Here is a 15,800-nt window from a genome sequence, read left to right on the forward strand (position 1 = left end):
GAAACCTATATGGACATACGGAGTTCAATTATCGGGATGTTCTGCAAAGAGTAACATAAATAAAATAAAAATTTTTCAGAACAAAGTCCTGAGAGGTATTGTGGGATCATCCGAATACTATAGGACTGATTACCTACATCGACCTACAGATACAGTCAGTCAAGAAATCAAGATAATTGCAAGGGGGCATGAGCAAAGACTCCATTCTCATGAGAATACTGAAATATTGCAGCTTCTGGATACCACCAGAACAGGAGACAGACTCAAAAGTATCAAACCATCTGATCTTTTGTAATGGGGTGCATATAATAAAAAATACAGCAGTGACATGTATAAACATTATTTCACCAGAGACTGCGATAGGGCGGATGGGATTTAAGTTAACATAAAGACAAATTGTAAGTTAGATGGAAACGACTAGTAACAATGTAATAATTAAATAATAAAATAAAATCTTGCATTCAATAAATATGTCCAAAAAAAAAGCTTGGGTCGTTCAATTGTTTCTTCTACGAAGCACTGATTGTAGTATCTTAGTCAAATAATTTTTAGTTTGATCCTTATGAAGAACACGCATTAAATATATTTAAAATAATCATAGCTTACATATGTCAGACTGTAATAGTGCACAAAGCTCTTGGTTATACAGAAGAATTGATATCATAATAAGCTTTACTCTACTCCGCTCCACTTTTAGTGATACAATACGAATTGTCATTAGTTTACAGAACGACATTTGAAGATAATATGCGTATGACATATTAGAACTCTAAATTGAACAATATGGATAAAGTTACTCTAGAGAAACCTTAAAATTATGGTTCCCGCTCCAGACAAGTGTTAAGTATGCATATCAAAAGGCTTTATATATTTTCTGTGATCGTTGTTTCTGTTTGCTCCTTCATATTTTGTATGAACTAGGGTTTATCTTAAAATAACATTAATCGGCATTAAGCCTACCGAGTAGTGACCAATCAATTTAAAGACCATCCCAGAAGACTTACCCAGTTCAAGTACTTTTGCTGGGAGTATTGAAAGCCACAAATATGCGGTTCGTGACATTGGCAGTCACAGTCATAAATATACAAATCAAATTATTTATTTAATATACATTGATAATCTAATCTAAATCTGAATTTTAGCGACCTAGATTTTTATTGGATAAAAAACGAACTCTATTGTTTTTACGTATGTACTTTTCGTATATCTTATCACTTAGTTTTGGATGCGCTTTTCTAAGTCGTAATTTAAAACTTCTCGCCTACTAAATTTTTGACTAAATGATTAATTTACAAAGTGTGTTCATGTGCATATTACACATTTCACCTTTATTATTAGTATATGTTTACAATACTGCAATTAGAATATCATTAGTTAGTCATAATAGTTATATCACAACCGGTTAATTGAAAAGTCTCCGGTCTACCATAGTAAAACACACAAAATTAGTTTTTTTTATTCAACATAATTCCCTTCAAGGGTAATACATTGATTATAGCGACCCTCCAACTTTTCGATACCATTTTTGTAGTACGATTTGCCCTTTGCTTCAAAATATGCCTTAATTTCGGCGATTACCTCTTCATTCGACGAAAATTTCTTCCCAGCGAGCATTCTTTTGGGATCTGAGAACACGAGAGATAGTATCAAGCCTAGTTTTTGCTTCAACTGTATTTTTCCCTTCAAAAAGCAATATTTTATCAACACGCGACATTCAGATGCTATAATTCACAAACTAATGTGTTTAATCCTATCCGGGGACTTTTTAATTGACCTTTTATGTGCGTGGCATTCATTGTGATGCTACAAGCTTCTTAACTGATCTGATGTTCACTGATTCAGACGATACAGATATAATTTGCATTGCAGAACCATTATGGTTCCTATTTATTGAAGGCCAAAATATTGATAACTGACGGATCAGATGCTATTGCAAATATCATTGCGATCCAGCTATAACAAGTGCGGAAGTTTAAATGCTTGGGATCAGTAATACATGAGAAAATAGTGGCTCTACATATGAAGCAATTGTCCGAACCGGCCAAGCTGCTGGAGCATTTGCTTCGGCAAGATGGTGTATATAAAAGAGAAGAAGTAATGGAATGATGACTAAAATCCACCCTTAAAACTAAGAAAAACCTAAACACTGACATGAAAAGTCATGGGTAGAGATATTATGTTATAAAGCGCGCAGAACAAAGCTGTACAAGTGTCTTTTTTTTTGTGCCAATTTCTTGGAGAATGAAAATCAAATAGGAATTTACAAAATCTTTAACGCCTGATTTAGCAGCAGCATGGGCATCGTTTCAAAGTGTTTTTTCAACAACTTTTTCAGTAATCACAAATCACCGTATTGCATATAGGTAATCGATAAAAATAATTTGCTGCATTCACATCTTGATTTTTTAGGTCTAGAAAGACTACTGTTGGACCTTAAGCATTAAGCAAGTCCAAAGCAGCACAAAATATTCAGTTCAACGTCTGTTCATTTCTACTATATGGTTTTTAATATTAATGAAAGTGATTCTGTGCAAGTTTAGTTCACGTATAATCAGACCGCACAAGCACCAATAATACTAGATAATACTATTATTTCATACAACAGAAACACTAAATATCTGGGAATTAATCTTGATGCAGAACTTCGCTGGAAAGAACACGTAGAAAAGAAAAGACAAAATTGCAAAAATAAAAAAAAAACTTAATGTAGGAAAAAGTATTGTTTAATTGGAACAAAATCACATTTATCAGTACATAATAAATCGCTATCACACAAGTAAGTATTGAAACCGATATGGACATACGGAATACAACTATGGGGATATTCCGCAAAAAGTAATATAAGTAAAATATAAGTTCTTCAGAACAAAGTAGTAAAAATATTGTAGGTGCATCAAGATAGTACAGGACTGATTACTTACACCAAGACCTTTAGATATCTACAGAGCAAATCAATCCGGATCGCAGCCATCCAGCTCGTGGATAACATCAGAATAGGACACAGATTTAAAAGAATCAAACCATTTGATCTTATGTAGTGTAGTGTAAAACAATAGTGTTGATACATAAGCATTATTAGTGAGTAAGATTGGGCCGATGGGTCCTCCTAGATATATAACTAGATATAAGTTGTCGTAAAGATATATTATAGGTTAGTCGACTAGTAACATTGTAATAAATTAATTAAAAGTACTGTTTAATTCAATAAATGGCCCTAAATTAACGGTCAAAAATAATAAAATAACGAATATATTGAAAATTATATTTCTAAAACTAAAACGAATTCTAAAAAACGGGATATTGATTTGGATTCAGCCCCCCAAATTTACTTATATAAACACTTTTTGATTGCTCAGGTCCAAAATTGTCTATAGTTGAGTGGTTTAAGTGAAATATTCGACAAGAACTTGAACAAATACTTTTATTTTTTATGGAAAAAACATAACAGATAACTGAGATAATCCTGTAACACTTTTTTTTAACACGTAAAACAAGGATACTGGTTATCAATCTGAAACATTCAGACATCGATACACCACCGACGTAGACCCGAGACCCAAAAGCAACGTTTACCATACATCGCATACCTGTATGGTATCAGCGCGTTATTTCGTATTGTTTAAACATTTACCTTGGTTGAACGTCTCTTAACCTTTATGCCTGGTGATAACGAAATAACAGATAAGTCGTGACCCCTGATAAGGCTTCGAGTTTTCAAACTAGGTGGGAAATAGCGTATTTACACTGAAATTCGATATACGCTCACCGTTACGTTAGTGCTTTTTTATTATTATTCGGGTTATATTTGCCGGGGTGTTTCTGTGTTGTTGTTGTTCTTTTTTTACTAACCTGTGTTTTAACCGTTAATTTCCGCTTGGTGTGATAATGCAATAATCAAAACGTGTTTTTTTTGGTTTGATCTGTTATCAATCTAATCAGGTAAGATTTTTGTTTATTATTGTTTTGTGTAAGCATTTATCGTATACGGTAGGATTAAAATAAAAAGCGAATTAAACGAAAAAACACACTTACAAAACATAATTTTTGGCACTTGTTTAAGTTAAAATTATTACGTATAAGTTAGTGTCGATTTACTAGTATTACTGCTCAACAAAAGATACGATTTAAAAGTTTTCTTGTTATGTCAAATCTATACAGTATATAAAATTAGGTGCTGTAATTTACACACATATTGGCATTACCTTTCATTGGCTTAATATTAATTTATAACGTTTTAAAAAAGATGGCGCAGCTGCTGTTGAGAATCATTTCATAACCAAACGAAGAGACATTGGTTAATGCAGCAGAATTTTATTCAATTGTGATACTTTGGTCTTTCCTGCCGTAAATGTCGCCATTAGGATTTTATAATATTTGAATTGTAATTATTTTAAATTACTGATAATTTTTTCTAAATATTCTGTGCTTGATTTTATTTGTTTTTCTATAATTTATAAATCCAGTTGATACAAAAGTTTACAACAATGTTAAATGTTTTTGGTTTTACTAGTTGTGATCAAAATTTTGCATCTCATGATACTGAAGATAATATCTAACTAGAATTGTAAACTTCAATTCGTTGATATACATAAAAAAATAGTTTTAACAAAATAATTGAACAGACTGAAATAAATAAAGTCACTAGTATGTATAAAATAATCAAACTTCGATTTTTAACACATAAAACATATTAAAATAAAATATGTACATAGTAATCGTGGTAATAACTAAATAAAAAAGTCTTATTTAACCTAGCTAATAGAATATAAAATACATTCTACTATATACACAGAATTTAGCTTAATACCTACCTAAACCTATTTATCTATTTAAAATATTTTTTAACTACTATTTTAAAAGGTTTTTTTTTGTTGAATATCCAAGTATGATTATTTTTTCCTTTTTAGTGAGTTCCTCATTTATTTTTTGAAGTTGGTTAAATTTTTTTATTAAAATTTTTTTTTTCTCTTTTTAGTTTTTTATAAATACTCAATAAATTAACTCAATTAATAAAAAAACAGTGATTGGAAATAAGGAACCTTTCAATCCTCGGGGACCGCTACCTAACCTAGGTGATTTGACAAATGTTCTAACCAAACTAAAACAACAAGTAGTTGTTGTCCTCGCCAGGAATCTAATCACTCTAATCACTACACCATAGACTTCGGCCTCCCATATGATATGGTTAGTGCTTAAAATGCAAACTGAACGACTTTTGCACTGAACAACTTCCTGTCTTCCATCACATTAATTCAGCAACGACATTATACATAAATATCTGATTATTTTAGATAAAGATATATGTCAAAATTTTATAGGTGCCCTTGAAATTTTAAGGTTTCCATCGACATCCCCGGATTCCACCATAAAATCCTGATTTGCTTCCAATGGGACCACCTTAGAAGTGTAGTCTTTCGAATAAAAAAAAATTAAAAACCGGTCCATAATTGACGGAGAAATCGGTGAACATACACAAAAAAATATACAGTCGAACACAGAACCTCCTCTTATTTTGAAGTCTGTTAATAAAAAGATACAGAATGTAAAGTTTTAACCAAGTTTTGCACGTCTGAGTCACCAGGTGGTGGCGCCCAGTTAGACTATATATATTGAGAACTCAAAAAGAGTATTTTAATAAAATATTTTATTTAAATGAAAGCATTTTTAAAACGCAAAAACATTATCTAATCTGACAATTGTTATATTAACAAACATGAAAGTTTTTTATTAAAATTTATTTATTTTTTATTATAATTAAATTAGATTATCTTAATTTGGAATATAGTGAAATTGTTATTCTTTAAGATATTACATATACTGCATGTAAATCATATATACCCTTCAGTCAACATTAGTGAAAAATTTTACATTTTGGTACGACGATTTTTTTATTGCAATTCTCTAAATAATTAATTAAATAATTAAATTTGCTGGTAGAAAATATGTAATAAATTAAAACATATTCCTAGAATCATAAACAAAAAAACAGAATAATAAAAAGGTATATAATTTATTTAGTATATCAATTGAATTATCCATGTAGACTTTAATGAAAGACTTATTATTTAAATTATAATTAGGCTTAGAGGAAGCCAATTCTTCCAGATTTGGGTTCATATGCACCTGGTGTGAAATGCAAAGAACAAACTATCCGGAAAGTTGATATAGGGGCTTATAAGATATTACCGTAAATTTATCATTGTTTATTCCCAAAAATTTTTTCTACACAATAGCAGAATCTTTCTTCAAGCAAAATCGGAAAATCAGTGTTAGCTTTTTTAACATTCTCATCCTGGAAATGTATTTGTTGTTAAATTAAAACAAGTCATTTTTACCTTGTAGGCTATTAAAATTATTTATATAAAAAAGTAGAAAAGTAGAACAAAAAAATAATCTAAGACATTCTGCAAAATCTCAGATTGAAGAAGAAACCTGTTAGTTTTTCTTGCTTTTATATCTCTGGCCCCGTAGTGAACAAGACAAATGAGACATGGAATTATGGATATATGAACAATGGAATTTAACATGTCAATTGAAAAGTCCCCGGCCTGGCACATAGATGGAGCCACTAGAATTAAATCTATATGTTTTTTAGTTAGCCCAAACTCTCAAAAGATCCGTGTATAAATTTGACAGCTGTCGGATCATTAGTTTGTGAATTATAACATTTTGAGTGAAGCAACTTTTCTTATTGTGAAAAAAATTGATAAAAAGAAATTTCGCGTGTTGATAAAATACTGCTTTTTGAAGCGAAAAAATACAGTTGAAGCAAAAACTTGGCTTGATGCCGAGTTTCCGAGACACCGCTAGAGGAAAATCAACCATCAAGGATTGGTATGCTAAGTTTAGACGTGGTGAAATGAGCACCGAAGACGGTGAATGCAGTGGACGCCCTACAGAGGTTGCTACCGACGAAAACATTTGAAAAATCCACAAAAAGAGCTTGAATGTCCGTAAATTTAAATTGAATAAAATAGCAGACACTTTAAAGATATCAACTGAACGTGTACATCCTGTTATCCACAAATATTTGATATGAGAAACTCTGTGCAAAGTGGGTGTAGCGCGAGCTCACTTTTGACCAAAAACAACGACGAGTTGATGATTCGGAGCAGTATTTGAAGACAATCAAGCGTAATAAACCCGAGTTTTTCGATATGTGACGATGGATGAAACATGGCTTCATCATTTCGCTCCGAAGTCCAATCTACAGTCATCTGAGTGGACTGGAATTATATCTGGAGGGACTATGGTTTGAACACGATGGAGCAACATCACACAACCCGCGCTGCAATCGATTTATTTATTGAAATGTTTGATTAATCGCAATAAACGGATATTTTCACTATTGGATCTGTGATTTTGCCTTAAACGTCGTTCTACTTAACACCACGAAACTGTCAGTTGTTGGTACATGTAAGGACAGATATATCTACTTACGAGACTACATTTTCCGAGTTGTTGTTAATGAGTGACATGAAAATATTGTAAAAAATTATCGAGGATTATACCTCTAGATAGATCTTCACCGACTTTTTGTTATTTCGAGTGTCATGCAAAATTATATAATTTATTTATGTTTTACTGCATTTAAGTTCTATTCTATGTTCCCAAAAATGTTTTTTTACATTCGGTGATTGTGTTAATATCTTTACTGTTGAAACAAAGAAGGAACGCTCATAGTAGGATTACTAAATGCCTTACTATGACAATGTGATGTTACACCTACTATTTTAAATCGTCGTAAAATTGAAGTAATATACTAATAAAAAGATGTAAGAGGTCATAAAGCATTAATAAACGACTGTTCTTTAATCACAAATTGGTTTAGATATTTGTAATTATAATGGACTTGAAATTGTTTCAGGTAGTCAATACCGTTTTATTCGATACATTTAAAATCTAAACCATTAAAATAAATATTCCTGTAAACAATGATGCATAGCTAGACATTTTTTTCTGATTTTTAAATAGAAAATAATCTTTCTCTGATAAAATAGTAGGTATTAAAGCTTATAATGGAATTTTGTGATTGTGACAGATAAGTGTGCATTATCTTGATCGCACTTAGAGGATTTGAATAAACTATAATTAGAATTACTAAGATCTTACCAGAAATAAAAACACATTTCAAAATAAGCCATGTTAAGTGAAACATCAATAAGGCTATACAGACCAGGATATTAAAACACACACACACAGGCTATTAAAATTTCATAGGATCTGAATATTCAATATTGTGAAATTATTTTTATTGATTAAATATTATTATTATTATTTATATGAATAATTTATTATCAGCTAGTAAGCAAAAGAAAATACCACAACAAACATAACGAAGTAAAATATACTAAATACTGGGTCAATTGAAAAGTTCCCGACCTACCATAGTAAAACACATTTTTTTGGTAAAATTAGCTTTTTCTAATTAACATAATTCTCTTCAAGGGTGATACACTGATTATAGCGTCCCTTCAACTTTTCGATACCATTTTTGTAGTACGATTTGTCCTTTGCTTCAAAATAGGCCTCAGTTTCGGCGATCACCTCTTCATTCGACGAAAATTTCTTCTCAGCGAGCATTCTTTTGAGATAGGAAATAGTCGCTGGGGGCCAGATCTGGAGAATATAGTGAGGAAGAATACGAGGAAGCCATTCGAAGTACAATTCATGGATTTTTGCCATCATTTTCACTGACTTGTGACACGGTGTATTATCTTGGTGAAGCGGTACTTCCTTTTTTTTCAAATGCGGCGACCTCGTTCTTCAAAACGGTCCAATAACGCCATGTAATAATCGCTGTTGAGGGTTTTTCCTTTTTTAAGGTAGTCAATGAAAATTATTCCATGCGCATGCCAAATACAGACGCCATAACCATGACAGCTGACTGATGCGTTTTCCCATGTTTTGACTCGGACTACTGTTGATTGGACTTTGGAGTGAAATGATGGACTCATGTTTCATCCATTATCCCATATAGATGCAAATACTCGGGTTTATTACGCTTGATCATATTCAAGCACTGCTCCGAATCATCACCTCGTCTTTATATTTGGTTAAAAGTGAGCTCACAGAGCTTTCTCATACCCAAATATTCCTGAATGATATGATGTACACGTTGAGTTGATAAATTTGGAGTATCTGCTATTTCGTTCAGTTTCAATTTACAGCCATTCAAAATCATTTTGTGGATTTTTTAAATGTTTTCGTCGGTAAAAGCCTCTTTCGGGCGTCCACTGCGTTCACCGTCTTCGGTGCTTATTTCATCACGTCTAAAGTTAGTATACTAATTTTTGATGGTTGATTATCGTGGAATAGTATCCGGAAACTCGACATTAAGCAAAATTTATATTAGTATTTTAGTATTTAAATAGTATTTTTTACCATCAAAAAGCAATATTTTATCAACACACGAAATTCCTTTTTATCCATTTTTTTCACAATAACAAAAATTGCTTCACTCAAAATGCTACAATACATAAACTAATGATATGACAGCTGTTAAATATATACACGCATCTTTTGAGGCTTAGGGCTAACTGAAAAACATATGGATTTAATTCTAATAGCGCCATCTATGTGTTAGTCTGGGTACTTTCATGTGACTTATTAAATTACTATTTTAGCAGTAAAGTGTTAATCAACATAATACATTTAGTGAGGTTCTGTCCAATAAAATATGAAAAAAGGTATTCTACATCAAATAAATAAGATATTAAATATAATCTTATGGGGCCGGTTAAATGTAGTAATGTAACTATACAGATTTTGTAGGTAATACTAATTCCGTGTTGACTTAAATTTTCATTGCGATATAAATTCAATGAGACCGTAAAGGTGACCTTGAAAGTGTTATACGTCATTATCAGATTGCATAACAACAAATTTAAGTAAGAATCGGTATCCATTTAGAACAGTAATCACATAAAGTATTAAGTGGTTGTCTCATTTGACCTCAAGAACGACCAGTGCTGTCATTTCACATTTGCATAAAAAACGTATTTACCTAAATTAGAAAAAGATAATTTTAAATTTAATTAAACTCGGTGAATTGATGTGATAAGCATTTTTTTCTATCCAACTTGATTTAATGGTATTGTTGATGGATTTTGAACGGATTTTAAAAAATCTTATTTTAGTTCAATAACTATTGTACAATTATTTTTGTTTAAAGACGAATTTAAATTATGAAAAAATTAGTATCTAAATGCTACCACACTATTATTTGATTTGTTTGTAAAAGAAACGTTTTTTAATATTGCTTTTACACATCATCTGTTTCACGTAATGGCGAATGCGCTGGTGTAAAGAAAAATAATACTATTTTTGGAGATATAATCAGCGTATCAACTATTAATAGTACCCTACGAACTTTAATTATGATCGACATTGTCACATCTTTGTTTTTGTATTAATCTAGTCAAAATTGCATTTTTTATATTCTTTTTTAGCAAATATACCGCGTGTTCCTATATTAAATGCATCATAAAAATGTATGTTAGTTGTACTCCATCATATAACTCCTTTGAGGTTTTAATTAAATGAGACATAGATTTTTAAATTCAATTAACGTCTATATAGTATGTATTAATAAAGAAAGATAATTAATTTCATAAATTCTTTATTAATTCAGTCTAATTTTTAATTAAATCAAAAGCGTATATACTTTACAATGCAGACAAAATTTAATTGACATTTAAAAGATTTTGTCTTTGATTCGTTTTTAAGAGCTCAATATAAAAGATATTGATTTTCAGTATTCTAATAATTACATTCATTCAAACAGTAGTTGTTGCGCATATTTTTCTTCGCGAATATAAAGGAAAAATGCTGGCAAAGTAAAAAGACTTTATTTAACGATATTACACTAAAACTTAAAGTACAAAAATAGTACTAACGATTATTAACGACAACCTTCACACTGTCAAAGTGGAAGCAACTATGTGCTCTTTTTCTTTTTATTATCACAAGTGGTACACCTGTTTCTTTCGCTGCAACCAGCTTTTCACTATTATGTCTTTTACTCCTGATATTATATTTTTACAATATATTTATATAACCGCCTAACAATGGTCCATCAGGCTCGAAGGATCAAATGTTGAGCGTAATTTATAAAAGAGAAACTAACAAAGTTAATAATACTTTATTTACATTAAACCTATTATTTACAAGAGAGATGGGTGTACATGACAGACTGTTTACACAAGTGGCACCAATTATGTGCTTCTTTAATCGATTATTAAATATTCTGTATTAACGAAGACTGTATGGTTGCTGTTCGAAAGCTGTATGATTTGTAAAGACTACCTACTGCTCCTCCTTTGGATACCCTTTACCGGGAAACTAGACTGGGCTAACTGTTGTTCTCGCCACCCGATTAGTAGATATTTCTAGGGAGGGAAGGATCTATCGACTAATGATTTTCTTATATCGCTAGAACGTATACACTTAAATTCCTTGTGATTCATCATTCCCACGGGATTTCCAAGGTCAATACGCCTCTGGAAGTGTATCAGTTTATTTATACCACTGGATGTCCTTCAAGGGTGTCAAATATTAACTTATTCCGTCTGGCTGGCAATTTTTAAGCTATTAGAGGATCGATATCTTAAAAATCAATTTATATAAATATTCTGAAATAAGGCATATATGTTTCGAGTATTTATCGATGTCGCAAATAAATGTAACAGAAATAAACTTGACATAAATATAACAGTGAATTGAAAAGTCTCCGGCCTACCATAGTAAAACATATTTTTTGGCAAAATTAGTTTTTTTTTTATTCAATGTAATTCCCTTCCAGGGTGATTATAGCCACCCTCCAACTTTTCGACACCATTTTTGTAGTACGATGTTAGCGGACTGTTGCGTTTTCCCACGCTTTGAAGCGGGTTCATCGTGTGCAGTCCACGGGGATGACTATTGATTGGACTTCGGTGTGAAATGATGTAGCCACTGCGTTCGCGTCGTTGCGTCTTCAGTGCTCATTTTACCACGTCTAAACTTATCAAGTCTTGATGGTTAATTTTCCTGGGGCATTTTCCAGGCATTTTCCGGAATCTCGGCATCAAGCTGAATTTTACTTCAACAGTATTTTTTCCCTTCAAAAAGCAATATTTTATCAACACGCAATTCCTTTTTATCCATTTTTTTCACAATAACAAAAGTTGCTTCACTCAAAATGCTATAATTCACGGACTAATGATCTGACAGCTGTCAAATTTATACACGCATCTTTTGAGGGCTAGGGCTAACTGAAAAATACATGGATTTAATTCTAGTAGCTCCATCTATGTGTCAGACCGGAAGCTTTTCAATTGATCTGTTATACCTAACAAACATTTACATTAGATGCATAAACAAATTTCTGCAGTAGTTTTAGTTGTCAATTTTAAAGACTAATTATTTTTTGTGTTAAAAAATATTACTTACTGTATTAATAGTAATTTATATTTTTGAATTTCCTTAATGAGTTAGTATGTTTTTCGAATATTAATAAATGTAGTTTTTCTCTTGCATTATTGGATAGATGTATGTATACATTTCCGTGTTTCATAACGCATAGCTAGACTTCAATACAAATATTTCATTTCGAAAAGAACTTGTAGATAAACCTATTTTCAAGCGTCCAAAAACCATTAGGTTTCAATATAAAGGAAATGAAGTGCTATCTAAATGATGATATGCTAATAATGATAAATATAATGATTATATCATATGCTGAAAAGTAAGTTTTTATGTGCAAAATGTTGCTCCTTTGTCAAAAAAGGAGTTCTATTATAGAGTTATGATTAGATCTGATGTTTTTTTTTGCGGAAGGCTGATTATTGATAATTTAATGATTTTTCGTAAAAATTTTCTGTTGTAGCAATACTGATACATATCACCTTAACTAATTTAGGACATACCTATGTAACATTTGTTATTGCTCAATTTTTTTTAAATGGCATTATTCTTGATTTTATCAAAAAGATCAAATATTTATAGGACTGTAATAATGACAAAATTTCATAATGCAGTTTTTATATCATGTCATATCTAGTCGATACTAAAATTTATTGTCGAATTAGAAAGATTGACAGGTACTAAATTTTATATATTTTATAGATCATTAGTACATTATATTGCAAATTAATCGATATGCTGCTACTGCAGGAATGTTTTTATTGTACAAAATTATTTCAAAACCAGTCTATTTTACTGTAATTGATAATCGATTATATCAAAAATATATGCCCCAATACTGTTATATGAGTTTTATTACCTTTTTACTTATGATATATATGAGAATTGAAAGTGTGCACGTGGTGAAGTTGATAGAAACTAACGGGATTATTTATGATTTATTCGAGTAATTGACAATTTTCGGTTGACAACACAGCTGCTCCAAGAAATCAGGAGAAAGAAGAGACCGTCGTTTTTTTTCCAAGATAACGAGCTAGAACCAAATGATCTTTTACTGATGTCGCTTCGGGTTCAGGACAGTAAAGTTTTGGGGGCGACAGAGACCCTGGATTAATACTGGAATTGTCCTATTTGGTGTAACTACCGGGGTTTGTGGAGCCCATACTTCAACATTATCATGAGAATGGAGTCTTTCCTTATGCCCTCTTGCAATTCTCTTGATTTTTTGGCTGACTGTGGGTATCTGAAGGTCTCGATGTAGGTAGTCAGTCCTGTAGTATTTGAGTGCGCCCACAATACCTCTCAGGACTTTGTTCTGAAATATTTGTATTTTGTTTTTCTTACTTCTTGCAGAACATCCCCATAATTGAACTCCGTATCTCCATATACTGATATACTGATAATTGTGATTTTCTTCCAATTAGCCAATACATTTTCCTATGTTTCAATTCCAATTATTTTCTCTTTTTCTTTATATTTTCCTTCCAGCGAAGCTATTGTATGATAGTATTATTTCATGTTATTGATGCTTGTATGGTCTGATTGTAGGTTGTACGGTCTGATTGCACATGCACAGATTTCCTTTCGTTAATTTTTATTTTCCAAACTTGTGTCCAATTATTTATACTATCGCTTGCCTGTTGTAATTTTCACTATGTTGCTTTTTCACTATTGCCTCTGACAGCTATAATTGCAGTATCATCAGAAAATGTCGGATATCACAACTGTAGAATAGATAAAGAATTGACCTCAGTACACTTTCTTGTAGTACATCTGTTTTAGATTCATTTATTGTAGAGTAAGCTTCTTCTTGTTTAACTCTAAACATTTTGGCTGTAATGTACGATTTTAGTAGTTCGGTGTGTTGTTTTGGTAACATTTTCTGTAGTCTATGAACAAGGCCTTCATGCCAAATCTTATCGAAGGCTTATGCTACATCTAAGAATATGGCTAAGCATAATTTTTTACTTTCGTAACCGATATTATTAATGGCCCAATTTATTGGTAACACGAAATTCTTAGAGTGTTTTCAGCATGTTTACTTGAAAACACTACTTTCAGTGTTTCTAGCTAAACTACAAATTTCTATAGAATTTCGCATATCGTGTGATGACCAGATACTTGACACTTAAAGCTCGACTTACTTAAAATAGTATTTACTTAAAAAAATTTCGTGAAGCAAGCACCATATGCATTTTATAGCTTGCTTTCCAAGAAACAGGACTTCTATCGAAATAATGATAAAGAATTGTTAATTTAATAAAATTTATTTATTTTCTTTTTCGATACCCTATTTTCAAGGATAAGAAACACATGGAAGGGCAAACCTAATGTACATCTTTTGGCACATGCATATGCATTTTTATCAGTGAATAAAAATCTGGCGGTGTTAAATCAGGCAAATAAAACAAATGGTTCATTCTCTAATATTTTTAATATTCTCTTTATTTTGGAATAGTTATTTCGAAGTCAATAAATTAATATCTATGATAATTGAAATGAAGAATTTAGCTGCTATTTGATTAACTAGCTCCAATTTTCATGGCTTCTTCAGAGCAATTAATTAACAATATCGAGACTTTAGTTATATTTTAACTCCAATCGTTCAAAAACTAATTAACATGTATTTATATGGTTCTATAGCTATCCTAGTTAAGTAAATATAAGACTCTAAAAAAAAAAAATTGGGGAGAATATAATTTGGTAAGCTGTCTGAAAGATTTTTATTTTTTGAAGTTTTACATTTATAGCCAGAGAAAACCAAACATATGTTCATTAACATGGTTTGTGAGCTCGAATCCAGTGGTTCTTTTATATACTTCAGCCATTCTCGTAATATAACTGATAGCCAAGGGCAATGCAAATTATAGAAAAATGATGCTAATGCAGGCTCATAACAAGCTTCGAAATATTTTAACAATGTGAGAACCAAGTTATTTCACCACAAATAACACAAAAATTTTTTACTGATGTTACACATACCTGTGACATGTTAATATATTAACGTTTATTTTTTAAAAATTCCAAAATAGGGTGATTTGGTAACCGCAGTGGTTAAGGCCACATATCGGTAATTATATTCATGTGATACTCGCGGGTTCAAATCCTACAGGGCATGGATATACTTTATGCTTATGATTGTTATTATAAATGCTGCTAGGTAACAGTGCAGCAACCATTTCTGGCATGCCAGTAACCGGTTAAGGAATACCGCACATCATTAACTGAACAGTATATTCGTGGCTTTATATTACTATCAATACCTGATATGACGCCCAACAAAAAAATTGTTACAACAGAAGCAGTATCACATTGATTACATTGATTTTGATTATATGCGCACAATTACATGTGCTTATTTGGTATAAGATTATATTTGTTTCGTTATTTTAATA

The 15,800-nt window shown here is 31.3% G+C and overlaps 1 protein-coding gene across 1 annotated transcript in view; it reads left to right on the forward strand.

The window, feature by feature from the left end:
- Nucleotides 1-3,748: 3,748 nt before the first annotated feature.
- Nucleotides 3,749-15,800, forward strand: part of Samuel (SAM-motif ubiquitously expressed punctatedly localized protein) — a 334,669-nt gene continuing 322,617 nt past the window's right edge. The window contains exon 1 of the mRNA XM_076402021.1: nucleotides 3,749-3,939. The gene's annotated coding sequence lies outside the window, so the exon portion shown is untranslated. The remainder of the gene's footprint in view (nucleotides 3,940-15,800) is intronic.

This window comes from Rhynchophorus ferrugineus, unplaced genomic scaffold, assembly GCF_030347505.1.
Source record: "Rhynchophorus ferrugineus isolate W39M unplaced genomic scaffold, kcgeb_rfMv2 rfM1, whole genome shotgun sequence".
Lineage (NCBI taxonomy): Eukaryota > Metazoa > Arthropoda > Insecta > Coleoptera > Curculionidae > Rhynchophorus > Rhynchophorus ferrugineus.